Source organism: Solanum verrucosum, unplaced genomic scaffold (genome assembly GCF_900185275.1).
Source record: "Solanum verrucosum unplaced genomic scaffold, falcon-dt-bn FXZP01000250.1, whole genome shotgun sequence".
Taxonomy (NCBI): Eukaryota; Viridiplantae; Streptophyta; class Magnoliopsida; order Solanales; family Solanaceae; genus Solanum; species Solanum verrucosum.
In genome coordinates this window covers 638808-651953 of record NW_026020422.1, presented here as the reverse complement: position 1 = coordinate 651953, position 13146 = coordinate 638808, and the positions used below count along the sequence as shown (strand labels likewise).

The 13146-nt window shown below is 36.8% G+C and overlaps 1 pseudogene; it reads right to left on the bottom strand.

The window, feature by feature from the left end:
* Positions 1-826: 826 nt before the first annotated feature.
* LOC125807197 (uncharacterized) lies at positions 827-1632 on the bottom strand (annotated as a pseudogene).
* Positions 1633-13146: the final 11514 nt, after the last annotated feature.

The following is a 13146-nucleotide window of genomic DNA, read 5'->3' as shown; positions in this document are numbered from 1 at the left end:
GTATTTTAGGAGGATGCGTGCAACTTCTTTAGATGGAGGGATCATGAAGATGTTGATATACGATCCAAGTACGTAATTCCGAGATTAACAAAGAGAATTAAGGAGTTGGAAGAAGTATTGGCATCTTACGAAAGTCGTGTTGAAAGTAACCAAGTCGTGACGAAGGAGAAAAAGAAGAGCAAATGTTGTAACTTAAAGCTAATTGTCTTGATTATTATTGTGTGTTTTCTATTTTTAAGTCTAACCAAGAATGTGAAGGATGGAAGTTGTAGGTGTGTGCAACCAAAATTGCCATAGACATCTTTAGTTACTTTCAAGTTTTTGAAGTCGTAGGTGTGTGTAACTAGAAGCTAAGCTAATTGTCTTGATCTTGCTAGTTGTAGGTGTGTGTAACTTGAAGGATGGAAGTTGTTGAATGCTCAAGTTATTGTTGATCTTTGTTGTTGAAATAGTTATGATTTGAACAAGTTGTTAATGTATTTGGTTCTCTTGTCTATATTATTGTGGTAATCATTTGAGAAACTTCAAAAATATGTTCAACTACAAATAAAAAGGCAACAACAAAACTGATCAAAAAGAGGACTTCATTTCAACACAATCATTCAAGTTTTGTTTGGTTACACGCAAAATTGAGTTTGATTTCAACCAAAAACAGCACCAAAATATACATAATTAAATTTTGTTTTTCAAAATGAACAAGACAACATCAAAATGCCCTACTTCCATGGCACAGAAGTCTTCCTACTTGAAGTTGTTTGGCTTTGGCTATTAGCAGTAGTAGCAACTGCAGACCTAGTTTGGATAACCTTTTCAGCCCTCATTCTATCTAGGTTGCTACTGGTAATAGTTGTCTTCCCCTTCCATTTGAATCCACGTACTGGTGTGTAGCCAATATCACCAGTAACAACATCAACCCTCTTTGTCACTCTTGTACTAGTATTGATGACTCTTCTACTTGGCAATCCATGCTGCTTCGTCAGATAAATACACATTCAAATATAAGATATTTAGGCTTGCATTGACAATTGTAAACTTACATTGAGAGTTGTAAATCCAGCTTCAACTTGGTATATGCCAACACCTACCATTCTTGGCCTTTTAAAAGATCTTGTTTGTCCTTCACTAGTGTCCTCATGTTCTACTGGTCTCTTCCCTCTTTCTAGGCCTCTTCCACTGCAGGTTGCTTCAGAACTAGTTTGACTATGTTGAGTCATTCCTCTTCCTCTACCTAGTCCTTCATTCACATTTCTTTCTTGAGGTATTCCTTTTCCTCTACCTGTTCCTGATCCTCTATCTGTACCAGTACCTCTACCTCTACCTCTCCCTCTACCATTTATAGTCTGTACTTTGAAACCAAAATATTAAAGCATATCTATGTTGTCTAAAAATGATATAATAATTAGATATATTACCTTTGTGTTTGTAGCAGTTCCATGTGATTGAGTTGGAACACCTATAGAACTTGAAACTCTTCATATGCCTCTTCCTCTACCACTTTCATTATTTGTGGTGGCCTGTGAAGAGGCTCTAGGTGGTTGAGTTGAACTACTAGCCCTTGCTCTGCCTCCTGTATATTGTGGTGGCCTGTAGCCTGTATATTAATATATCAATACATGTACATATAACTTACATTTGAAAGTAACAAATAAAAGTACCTGTGCCTGAGAAGATGGTTCAGTTGATTGACTTGGACCAACTTGGTTTCTTGTAGGACATCCTCTTTTATTGTGTCCTTGTGTACCGCATTTGCTACAAGTCATAGCAGCACCTCTTTTGCTAAGCTTTCCAGTTTTTCTGCTTTCATCTGCCTCCTTTCTTCTAACCTTACCTGGTCTTCCAAGCAACTTCTTGATCTTTGGTGGCTTTACAATTGAATTATTTGATGTTTGCCACATTTTCATGTTATTCATTGGCTGAAAAAATGGGCATATTTGCTGAGGTACGTTTCCTTGCTATAACAACTAGCCACATAATGGATTGGTTCCAACTCCTTGTAATGAAAGGCAACAACACTATGAGGACAAGGAATGCCCCTGAGATGCCAGAATCTGCAACTACAACTCCTACTAACAATGTCCACAGTATGTGTAAATCCATGATGTTTACTCTCAAAACCTCTTTCTCCATTCCAAGTCAAGTTACATTGCATAGACTTTTCAATATTTTATTGCAAAATCTTCAAAGACATAGGGGATATATCAGTGATCCAAGTGTTTGAGAACTCTCTCAAATCACCAATTCTTTTCATCATCTTCACCCTTATCTCCTCAAGCATTGTGATTATTATTTTATACCTTGCAGGCAGTATCCAAGCATTAAAGCTTTCTGCCATATTGTTGTCCACAACATCACATTTGCTATAGTCTTGAAAATACTTCTTGCACCATGTAGTTGTACCATAAAAGATCATCCAAACATTCTTGTCCTAATTTCTTCATTTCCTGTATATTATCCTTCATCTCAGCTTCAAATGTGCATTTAGCAATCCTCCAAAACACTCTTCTTCTTTCAACTCCTTTCCAGTTTTTACACCAATTTGCAAGAACATGTCTTGCACATTTTCTGTGTTCAACCAGTGACAATACATTTTCAACAGCAATTTCTAGTCCCTAACAAACCAACATAACAGAAAAAGAATAATTAAAATGCAAAACTCAACAACAATAAAATAGTAAGATCAGTAAGATAATTACCTTTTGCATATCAGTAATGATGGATAGTTGATGCCCTTCTCCAAGGTCAAGATCATTCTTCACTAGTTCAAGAAACCATGTCTAGGTAAACTGATTCTCAACCTCAACAACTGCCCAAGCAATAGGCAACATTTGGTTATTTCCATCTCTACAAACTGCCACTAACAACTGGCCTTTACACACACCTTTGAGAAAACATCCATAAAAACCAATCAACCTCCTAGCACCTCCAAAAAACGCTTTCTTTAAAGCATTGAAGCAAACATAAAATCCTTCAAAAAATTTCTGCCCAGTTTCATCTTCTTCTCTAACCTTCACTACACAAGAACTACCTGGATTACTCCTTAAAATTTCATCTTTATAATAAAAAATCTTACCATACTCCACAATGTGATCACCCATGATGTCTTGTAACACTCTAGTCCTAGCTCTTCTCACTGTTGTCCTACCAACATTAATATCCAACTCCTTTCTAATAATGTCCTTCAACAACACAATGCTGATGTTTGGCTGTTGAGTTATTGTTTCTTTGTATTTGGTGTCCAAAAACTTTGAATTGCAAAGATAGTTATGAGTTGATGTCAAACATTTATGGACAGGGTTGCATGTTTTAACAATGACATCTCCACGAGTTTTATCCTTACTTGCACTATCTTCCCTTAGAGCATGTTTAACATGAATAGGGACACCTTCCCTCATTCTTTTAACAACATCAACCTCCATAACAACACTCCAAGGGACCTCCCATGTCTCCTCTAAAAGTTGAACCATAGTGTTAGAATCTGTTTCCACTATAAGGGGTAATAGATTTCTGTCAATACATAACATAATGCCTTCTTTTATTGCTACAACTATTGCTACAAGGCTAGTGGAATTTGGTATTCTTCTCCCTTTCACCACCACTATGTCTCCAAAGCAATTTCTCACATAAAATGTAGCCGAACTAGGGCCAGGATTACCCTTAGAAGCACCATCAGTATTGCATTTATACCATTCATCAGGAGGATGCATCCACCTCACAATTTTGTGTCTAAACCTAGGCTGCCAATTTTCCAGTACATTCACAATAGCAGGCCAAGTCCTTGGTAAGTTTTGAAAAAATGGGAATTTGCTAATTGTGAATTTATGAATAGTATTATTGATCTCATGAATAACCTTTTCATAAGGATAAAGACCCCATGTAGAATAGTGTTTCTTCTTTTCCAAAGAAACCACAAAATTAAAATAGGGACTGCATCCAAAATTGCCTTAAGCTTCACATTGCCAGGAGCATCTCTCCACTTCTGTATTGATTGCTTTATTTGGATCCAAGGACCATGAAGTCCAACAACATTTGTAAAATAGGTCCATACTCTTCTCGCTATATCACATGTTAAGAAGAGATGTTGTAAAGTTTCAGGAGCAGAAACTGTACAACATAAACAATCTGTGCTCACATTGCTATCCCACTTGGAAATGTAAGTAGCCACTGGAATTTTATTACCCCATATTTTCCAAGTTAAAAAACCAAACTTAAATGGCAGCCATTTCACCCAAATGCTTGTATTGAGGATTTTCTTCTTGCTTCTCTCTTAATAATTCCCAAGCTGAATGCCCCCAAGGCCTAGTTCAAGTGGCAAAAGGTGAAGGATTTGTGGCTTAGGTTGCACGTTCAAACCTCACACCATGCAAAGCAAAACTTGGTATTTAAGTGGAGAAGGGTAGAGGGGCGGGCCCATTATCCACCGAGTTTAGAAGGCTATGATTGGTCCAAAGGGCTGGTCACAGACGGATTTCTCGATCATAAAAAAAATAAAAAAATTCCCAAGCTGAATTAACATTAAACTTTCTAGTTCTATTGAGTAGCCACCAAGGTCTGTCAGACAAAGTACTAGGCATAACATTGCTTAATTGTTGTTGTACATGATTAACAATTCTCTCCGGCAGTACTTGCTGGATTCTGTCTAGGTCCCATCCCTCTTCATTCATTAGCTCATTTATAGATTCCATTTCTGGTCGAATAATACAATCTCCTTCATGACATAAAGTCCCCAATTTGGTCCAGTTTTCTTACCAAATGTTTGTGGTGCCTCCTCTTGGTTCCCACCACATGTTCTTCTCTAAAATATCTCTATTTTCAAGCATCGTCTTCCACACCTGAGATCCGTCTTTTCATTGCACTAGTATAGGTATTTTTTTTTTGCAATATTTATTCCACATGAAATTTTCCCATACTGAATTGCATGTTCTTAATTTCCACCACAACTTTGCGAACATTGCTTTGGAGACATCAACTAAAGATCTGAAACCTAGTCCACCTTCACCTCTAGGTAGACATACATTCTGTCAAGCAGTCCAATGTTTACTTCTTCCTGTTTCCTTATTGTTCAAAAAAAAATTTGCAAAAATCTTGTGCAATTCAGTAATTACACATTTAGGAGGGACAATTGCAGAGAGAGTGTAGATAGGAATACTCTTCAATACACTATTAATTAAAGTTGCCTTACCACCAAAAGATAACATCTTTCCTTTCCATGTTTGGAGCTTGTTCTTCACCTTTTTAATAAGATCATTGTAGTCACTCTTTTTATTCTTAGCATGGGTGTTAAGACACCCTAAATAAGTGATTGGAAATTGGCCTCTTAATATACATGTATATCTATCAACTAAATCTTTTAGTTGTGCACTAACATTCTGATGCATGTACCAAACACTTTTCCCTTTGTTGATTAATTGCCCTGACTGAGATTCTTATCTGCCCAACACCTTCATTATTATTTGAAGAGACTTTTCATGTGCAGCTGCAAAAATAATTGTGTCATCTGCATAAGCAAGATGGCTAAGATTTGGAGTCCATTTAGGCATACCATAACCTACATATTGGCTATCATCAAATAGAGAGTTCAAAGCCCTAGATAGAACTTCAGCACTAAGAATAAATAAAGCAGGAGACATTTATTTGTCTCCTTGTTTTACTCCACTAGTAGAGTGAAAGAAACCCTGTGCCTGCCCATTAACCAATACTGAGTACCAATTATTAGCTATATTCCTCCAAATGATATCAATAAAAACCTTTGAAAAGCCCATTTTTCTTAGGACTTTCATAAAAAAGAACCAAGATACCCTGTCATAAGCATTTGCCATGTCAAGCTTAATTATGATATTGGATGGTTTTCCCTTTTTACTGATATCTGATGCAATCTCCTGAGTGAGCACAATATTCTCAATAATGTTCCTTTCTTTAATAAAGCCTGATTGGTTGGCAAAGATCAACCTTGGAAGAACCTTCTCCAATCTGTCATGCACTACCCTGGAAATAACTTTATTGATGAAATTACTCAAGCTTATAGGCCTTAGATCAGATAAAGAAAGAGGGTCATTCTTCTTAGGCAGCAACATAATGTTAGTATGAGTAATAGATTTTGGCAGTGTATGCCTTTCAAAAATAAGCCGAGACCAACTTCCATACATCATCACCAACTATATCCTAGCAATGCTGGTAAAAAAGGCATGTAAAACCATCTGGGCCACTTGCACTGTCCCCACTAAGATTAAAAAACAACATTTTAAACCTCTTCCTTTGTAGGCTTAATGCCAAGAGCTGCATTATCCTCGTCTGTTAGAGTCCATGGAATGTGTCTCATTAGGGAAAAATCAATACTATCCCTTTATTGAGTAAATTGCTTCTGATAATACTTCACAGCTTCATCACATATTTGTCCTTTATCTTCCAGAAGCCCACCTTGCTCATTCTGGATACATTAGTCTTTTTATTCTTCCCTTCACTAGACTGTGAAAGAATCTAGTATTTCTATCTCCTTTCTCAAACCAAGTTAATCCTGCTTTTTGTTTCTAGTACTCCTCTTCATAGTGTAGATATTTCTTAAACTCTGCTTGTGCCTTTTGCATAATTTCTCTATTCACATTAGATGGGTCATCATCAAACAAACTATCCTTGATTTTGACAATGTACTCTATAATAATTAATTGCTTAAAAATATCACCAAATACCTCTCTACTCCAAGATTTGAGGACAACTTTCAACTTTTTCAACTTTGTCTTGAATGCAAAGAATGGATTTTCTGAGTGAGACCCTGACCAACTCTGAGCAACCACCTGCTTGAAAGATTCATGATCTACCCATAAGTTCAGAAATCTAAAGGGTTTGTTGATATTTTCCATATTTATTTCACAAGTTAGTAGCTTATGAGCATGATCAGATCCAGTTCTTGAAAGATGCTTAACTTCCAATTGACTAAACCAATTTTGCAGCTCTTCATTTACTAGAACTGTAACGACTCGGAAAATGATAGAATGAACTTGAGCCTTGATGTTTGGGTTAGTGGGAGCTTGGGTTGATGTTTATGCTGTTTTAGAACATAAATGGAGCTAGGTAGCATCCTATGGTGCAAGCAAGGGCCTAGGCTAGCGAGTTAGGGTGAAAGAAGCCTTGTCCTTGGAAGGACTGTTTAGTGATATGGCTGCTAGATCGCCTAAGGGGTTGGCGAGTCACCCTTATGCCCTATGGTCGCCTAGTGGACTGCCCATTTGACCAGCCTTTGAGTGATCCCACTGGAATAGACAGGCAAAGGGCAGATTTTTAAAGTTACAACTTTTAGGGTCAACTTCAAATGATGATATATTTTAGCTCAAACTGAATTATGTGGACCATTACCTCTCTAATTAAAGGTATCTGAGTCCTCTTTTCAATGCCACTGAGTTTGCCCTTTTCCGATCTCGGAGTAAAAAGTTATGCCCAAAATAGTGAAGCACTGTCAAAAAGGACGAGCTTAGACGGGTTTAGTGAAAACTTTTAAGTTTAACTTTGTGGGTCCTTAATTCTTTTCCTAAGTTGAGTCCCTATTATTCTTTACCTTTCCTAGCAATTATAAAACCCTTTTAGACCAAAATTCTTCCATTTAAGTCACTCCAATTAGAATTAAAAAGAAACCCACCTCCTCTCAAATATTTCTCTCTCTACAATCCTCCATTTAAGAAGGTCAAGAACTTGAAGCTAGGGCTTGGATTGAAGGTGGTTCCTTCATCAATTTTCTTGGGGAATCTTAACAAAGGTGTGGTGACCCTTGATCCTTGATTATCTTTCCTTCAAGGAGTCCATTAAAAAGGGTTTCAAAAGTCTTCAAAGAACAAAACTTCTATTTTCTATTCTAGGTATGGGCTCATGAGTAAAATGTTTTCAAAGTCATTATATTGGTGAATTGAAGTTCTATTTATGATTTTAAGATGATTTTATATGAAACTTCTTCAAGAACCCATGTTTTCATTAAAAGCCTAGAATTTGCTTATGAAGTGGGTTTAATGCCTATGATTTAATGTTGATGAAATTGTGTTTAGATCGGATTGTATTGTTGATTTATATGGTTTTCTATATCTATTTATGATGAATTGTTGGTATATGGATGAATTGAGGATTGTGGCCTTATGGGCAAGTTATGGGTGAGTCACCTTGTGGTCATAGAATTGTTGGGAATTGAGTAATGGTGATTATGGCTTTGGAGGATGGTACATTGACTTAATCTCATATTATTAGTAGAATTGTTCTTGATGTTGATCCACTTGAAAGGTGGAGGTGTTTATAGATTGGATTGTATTGTTGATTTATATGGTTTTCTATACCTATTTATGATGAATTGTTGGTATATGGATGAATTGAGGATTGTGGCCTTATGGGAAAGTTATGGGTGAATCACGTTGTGGTGATAGAATTGTTGGGAATTGAGTAATGGTGATTATGGCTTTGGAGGATGGTAAGTTGACTTAATCTCATATTATTAGTAGAATTGTTCTTGATGATGATCCACTTGAAAGGTGGAGGTGTTTACTTATTTTGTACATTGTGACCATGGCCTTGAAGGCATAGTATGAGAAATTTAAGTGTTACATGACATTTTATGAATGGACATTCAATGGAGCTAATGTGATCATGTTATGAACATAAATGTGTTATTATGGAAAGGCTTTTTCTCAATTTGACACTCATGAATGTTGATGATAGAATATGAAGGATTCTCCAATGTATTGCATATCTCGAATTGGTAGAGCTTGTGCATCCTTTTCTTGTTTAAATGATTATATTGTTGGTTGTTGAATCCTCGAATCGGTAGGCTAGTAGCACCCTTCCACTCATGATAATAATGAACCTTGGAATCAGTAGGCTAATGGCACCCTTCCATTAATGATAGTAATGAACCTTGGAATCGGTAGGCCTATGACACCTTTCCATGAAGGTTAATGATGAGACTTGAACCGGTAGGCCCATGGCTCCCTTTCAAGAGGATTTAATGAGCTTTCCTAAATGAACCTTGAAACGGTAGGCTTAAAGCACCCTTTCACGTGTTAATGAAAGTAATTTGGAGTTGGTAGGCCAATGGCACCTCTCATATGTGATAATGTCAAGGTAACAAACTATTCTATGGGAATGTAGGCTAAGCACCGAGTGGATTTGGTTAGATGAAAACTCCCCCAATAGTTAGGCATGAGTTTCAATGATCGTCTACCTTATCCCATAAACTATGTGCCCGCATAGGTAGCTAGTGGATCCATTAAGCTATATGTACCGGTCTTCCTTAGGCAAGTAGACCACCTCTTTACGGTGTGGGGACTTATGCCACCGAATTCCATGACAAGCTCTCATGGTCTATGTCGGTTAAATGCTTACTTCCCATCATGTGAGATTTCATTATTGTTTCTTGATAGGTTCTACAAAGTGTAGGTAGTAGTATGGGATGCTACCTATACATTGCACGAGTAGGCTTGGAGAGGGTCATAGTGAGTTTCTCTAAATCCTAATGTCTGTGACATAAATGTGCCCTAAATGAGGTTATTAAAGAATGTTGGCTCTCAAATGCTTAATATGAGATGCATGCTATACTTGAGTTATATTATGAGTTATTTTCCCTTGTCATGTGTTAATTAATGATATACCTCTTACGTATGAATATTGTGCAAAGGTGAAAGAAAGGAATGATAAGTTACTTTAAGTGACCTAACTATGGTGCCTTAGTATGGATGGTGGTATGGGACGCCATCCATACATTGCACGAGGTATAGCATAAGGGTTGCTTGAGGTGAAGGTCTAAGGTAAAGGTTTTCATGTTGATATTGTTTAAAGGTGATATTATGACTTACTTGATGTTTATGCTTGTCTTGTATGTCTTCTATGCAACAGTTCATGATACTTCAAAAAGTGGCATAATGCATGGTTTCTAGCCAAAATGTCCCTTTTAAAACATGTTTTGCATGGTCATCATACTTAGTACATTTTGTGTACCAACCTATATTCTTTATGTTTTTACTACAAGTGTAGGTTCTGGCAAGTGATCCCTCCTAGCTAGTTTGAAGTGTTGGATTGCTTTCCTCCAAGACTTGGTACGTCCTCATGGATTCGAGGACAAGACTTTTAAGTTCTTTTGTTCATGTAATAGACACTTTTAGTTATTGTTTCGATTGTAAAGGGTTGTGTCCCTACTTATGTTTTGTGATTGTGTCTAAGATGGCCATGTGAGACTTAGACTTCCGCTGTGTGTTTTTAAAGTTGTTTTAATGAAGTTTGAATGAGTGGATGTAAATAAGTTTTTCATTTCGCACTATTATCATTATTGAATGCAATGAATGACTATGTGGTTTGTTTAAGACCTCTTCGGGGTCGAGTACGCCTTGTTACGACTTGGGGGTGCTCCTGGGTCGTGACAAGAACTCTGTCTAGTATTTCAAAGATGCAATCTTCTGCAGCTCCATTCCACCAAGTAGACGGGTTGCCTCTGTAGCTTACTTCTGTAAGATCACAAGATCCAATGCAATTTACAAAGTCTTCAGTATCAGTTGGTTGCACGGGAACCCCACCAATCTTCTCATCCTCATTCAGAACCACGTTGAAATCTCCACTAATTATCCATGGTAAATAGAAGAGTTGTATAATTGATATAACTCCTCCCACAGATTTACTCTCTGCATACTATCACATTTGACATAGACTATAGTAGCATAAAATGCTTTGTTCAGATTAAAATCATGAATCTTTAGAGTAAGTTGTTGGGAAGAATAATTTATAATATCCACTTGATATCCCTCCTTGACAAACAACCAAATTTTGCCATTACAATTAGCTTTGGCAAAAGGCATTCCTAGTCTTCTCCTATACTTATTGATGTGTCTAACATTTTGAAAAGGTTCCATTAAAGCAATAAAAATGAATTTATGTGCTTTGTTCAACATTTGAACTCTGTGAAATGATTTTAAAGTCTTGATAGACCTAATATTCCAGAAGAAGGTCTTCATCATTGAGATGTATTCCTTTGCAACCCTATTTTTGGCAATGTTCTAGTAGGTTGAGAACCTACTGTATTACCACAATTCTTCCCATTTCTACTTGATTTGTTAATTTTTTTTATGATTCTTTCTATCACTTGAACTGTCTTCTCCTTCACTATTCATACTCCTGTCTTCTTTGTTTTCATATATACTTTGTTGTGTTTGTTTCTGCGGAGTATCCTCAGTTGTAGAATGAGACACAATATCATGTAAGACCCTGTGAGGTGAAGACCCATTCACTGTCACATGCTCCTAATTTGTCATTTGTATTATGGTTGGAATCTCCACTACTGCCAAATATTTATCGTCTTGATTTACTTTCCCTTGTACCTTACTTTTCCCTGTGCCTACCTACTATTATGGTAGAAAATCTTCTAGATGTTGTTGCTCCCTATTCTTCTCATTGGAACCACTGTGATGTTTATATGAGGAGCTTTGTCCATCTGCATGTGCTTGTTTTTTATCGGAACATAATTGGTGTTGATGTTGTTCTTGCTTGTCTCGTTGACTGTATTGCTGATTCTGCATTGTAACCTCTCTTTTTTCCTCCATGATGACCTTTGTTGACACTACAATATCACTACATTGCCCTTGAGATTCTGTTTCGACCATGTTTCCTTCAAATTATGGCTGATGTTCTAGCGTTTTGATGTTATCATTCTTGACCTTTTCATCATTGATGTCTACTTGTTGCTCCTCCTTATTGATCTCTTTTTTTTTTTTCTACAGTTTGCTTATCACTGTTTGGAATTACCCCTTGCACATTTGTAGCAATGTCATTGTTGTTTGAAGATTCGCCTGATTCATTTGCTGCTAAAGAGCCATATTTGTTTGTAATTTCCAATTGTTGTTTTTCCTTCTGCACACTTGTATGATTGTACTTATTATTCCTAATCACTTCCCACTCCCCTGGATCTCCAATATTTTCCCACTAGAGAGTATTTTTGCTTTTCCCTTCTGAAGTCTCTCGATCTTAGGGTAAAAAGGTTCCTCCACTTCATGTCCTTTTGCCAATTCGTTTGAATAATTATAATTCCATAGATCAGGATGCAAGATTCTGCAATTATTTTTGTCATTGCCTTGTAACTCACACTCTTGAGCAATACTTAGGAATGTAGTCATACTTGATAGTGATCTTATCGGTTTTTAACTCTCCAGTCACCTCATCAAGTACATTCACGACCACTGCTTTAGAAAGATTAGCTGCTAGATCCACCAACATTCTAACCTTAGCGCAACTAGGCCTAGATTGATTGATGGTTGCTTGGTCTAGTTGTAACGGCTTACCAACAACTGTAGCTAGAGAGAAAAGACTATCTTTGCCAAAAGAGGTTGGAAGGAGATTAGGAAACGAGATCCATGCCTTAGTCTTTGTAGTTTCCTCATCAATCTTAAAATTTACATCATAAAGTAGGGTTCACATTATGTATGAATACCCTTCTTTACACGTAATGTAGAAAGCTCCTTTAAATATGAGATTGCTGTAATCCTCATTTAAATATAGTCTAATAAGGATATGTCTATTCCGAAACAATCCTATTTTGCACTTGCTTTTGATATTGCATTGTTTCAGAATCGCCTCTCTTAGATCATACATTCAGGCCATCCGTGTGTAGTTTTTCCAACAACTGCATACTGCAAGTCTTCTTTAATATTCATTTGTTCCACTTCTGATGCTGTCCATTGTATGTGAGGGATGCCATCTATGTAACTAAAACTGATTTTGTTGGTGCCTCTAATGACTCCTCCAATCTTGTGATTGTAACAAATCTAAAGAAGTAATATCTTTACTGGTTACCTGCAAAGTTTGTGAATCATTCCCACTTAGGAATGGAAACTCGGAAGGTTTAGTTAATAAAGGAGGGCCAACCACTTTCAATGGTGGACCTCCATCGGTGCTGGCCATCAGGTAGGTCATGAGAGGTTTCTCTAACTCATCTTGAGGTAACTTATCATAATTAAGCTAAGTGTTCAAGGGTTTTATCTCAAGTTTTGAAGTTAAGTAAGTGACAAAATAAAAGTTGGTGAAAGTTATCATAAGTTCCTTTTTAAAGATTTCTTTGAAATTTGGGTCAAATGTATTGGATGTTTTCTCCCAAAATATATAAAGAGTTAGAAGGCCTATTAGCCATTAAATCGAAGG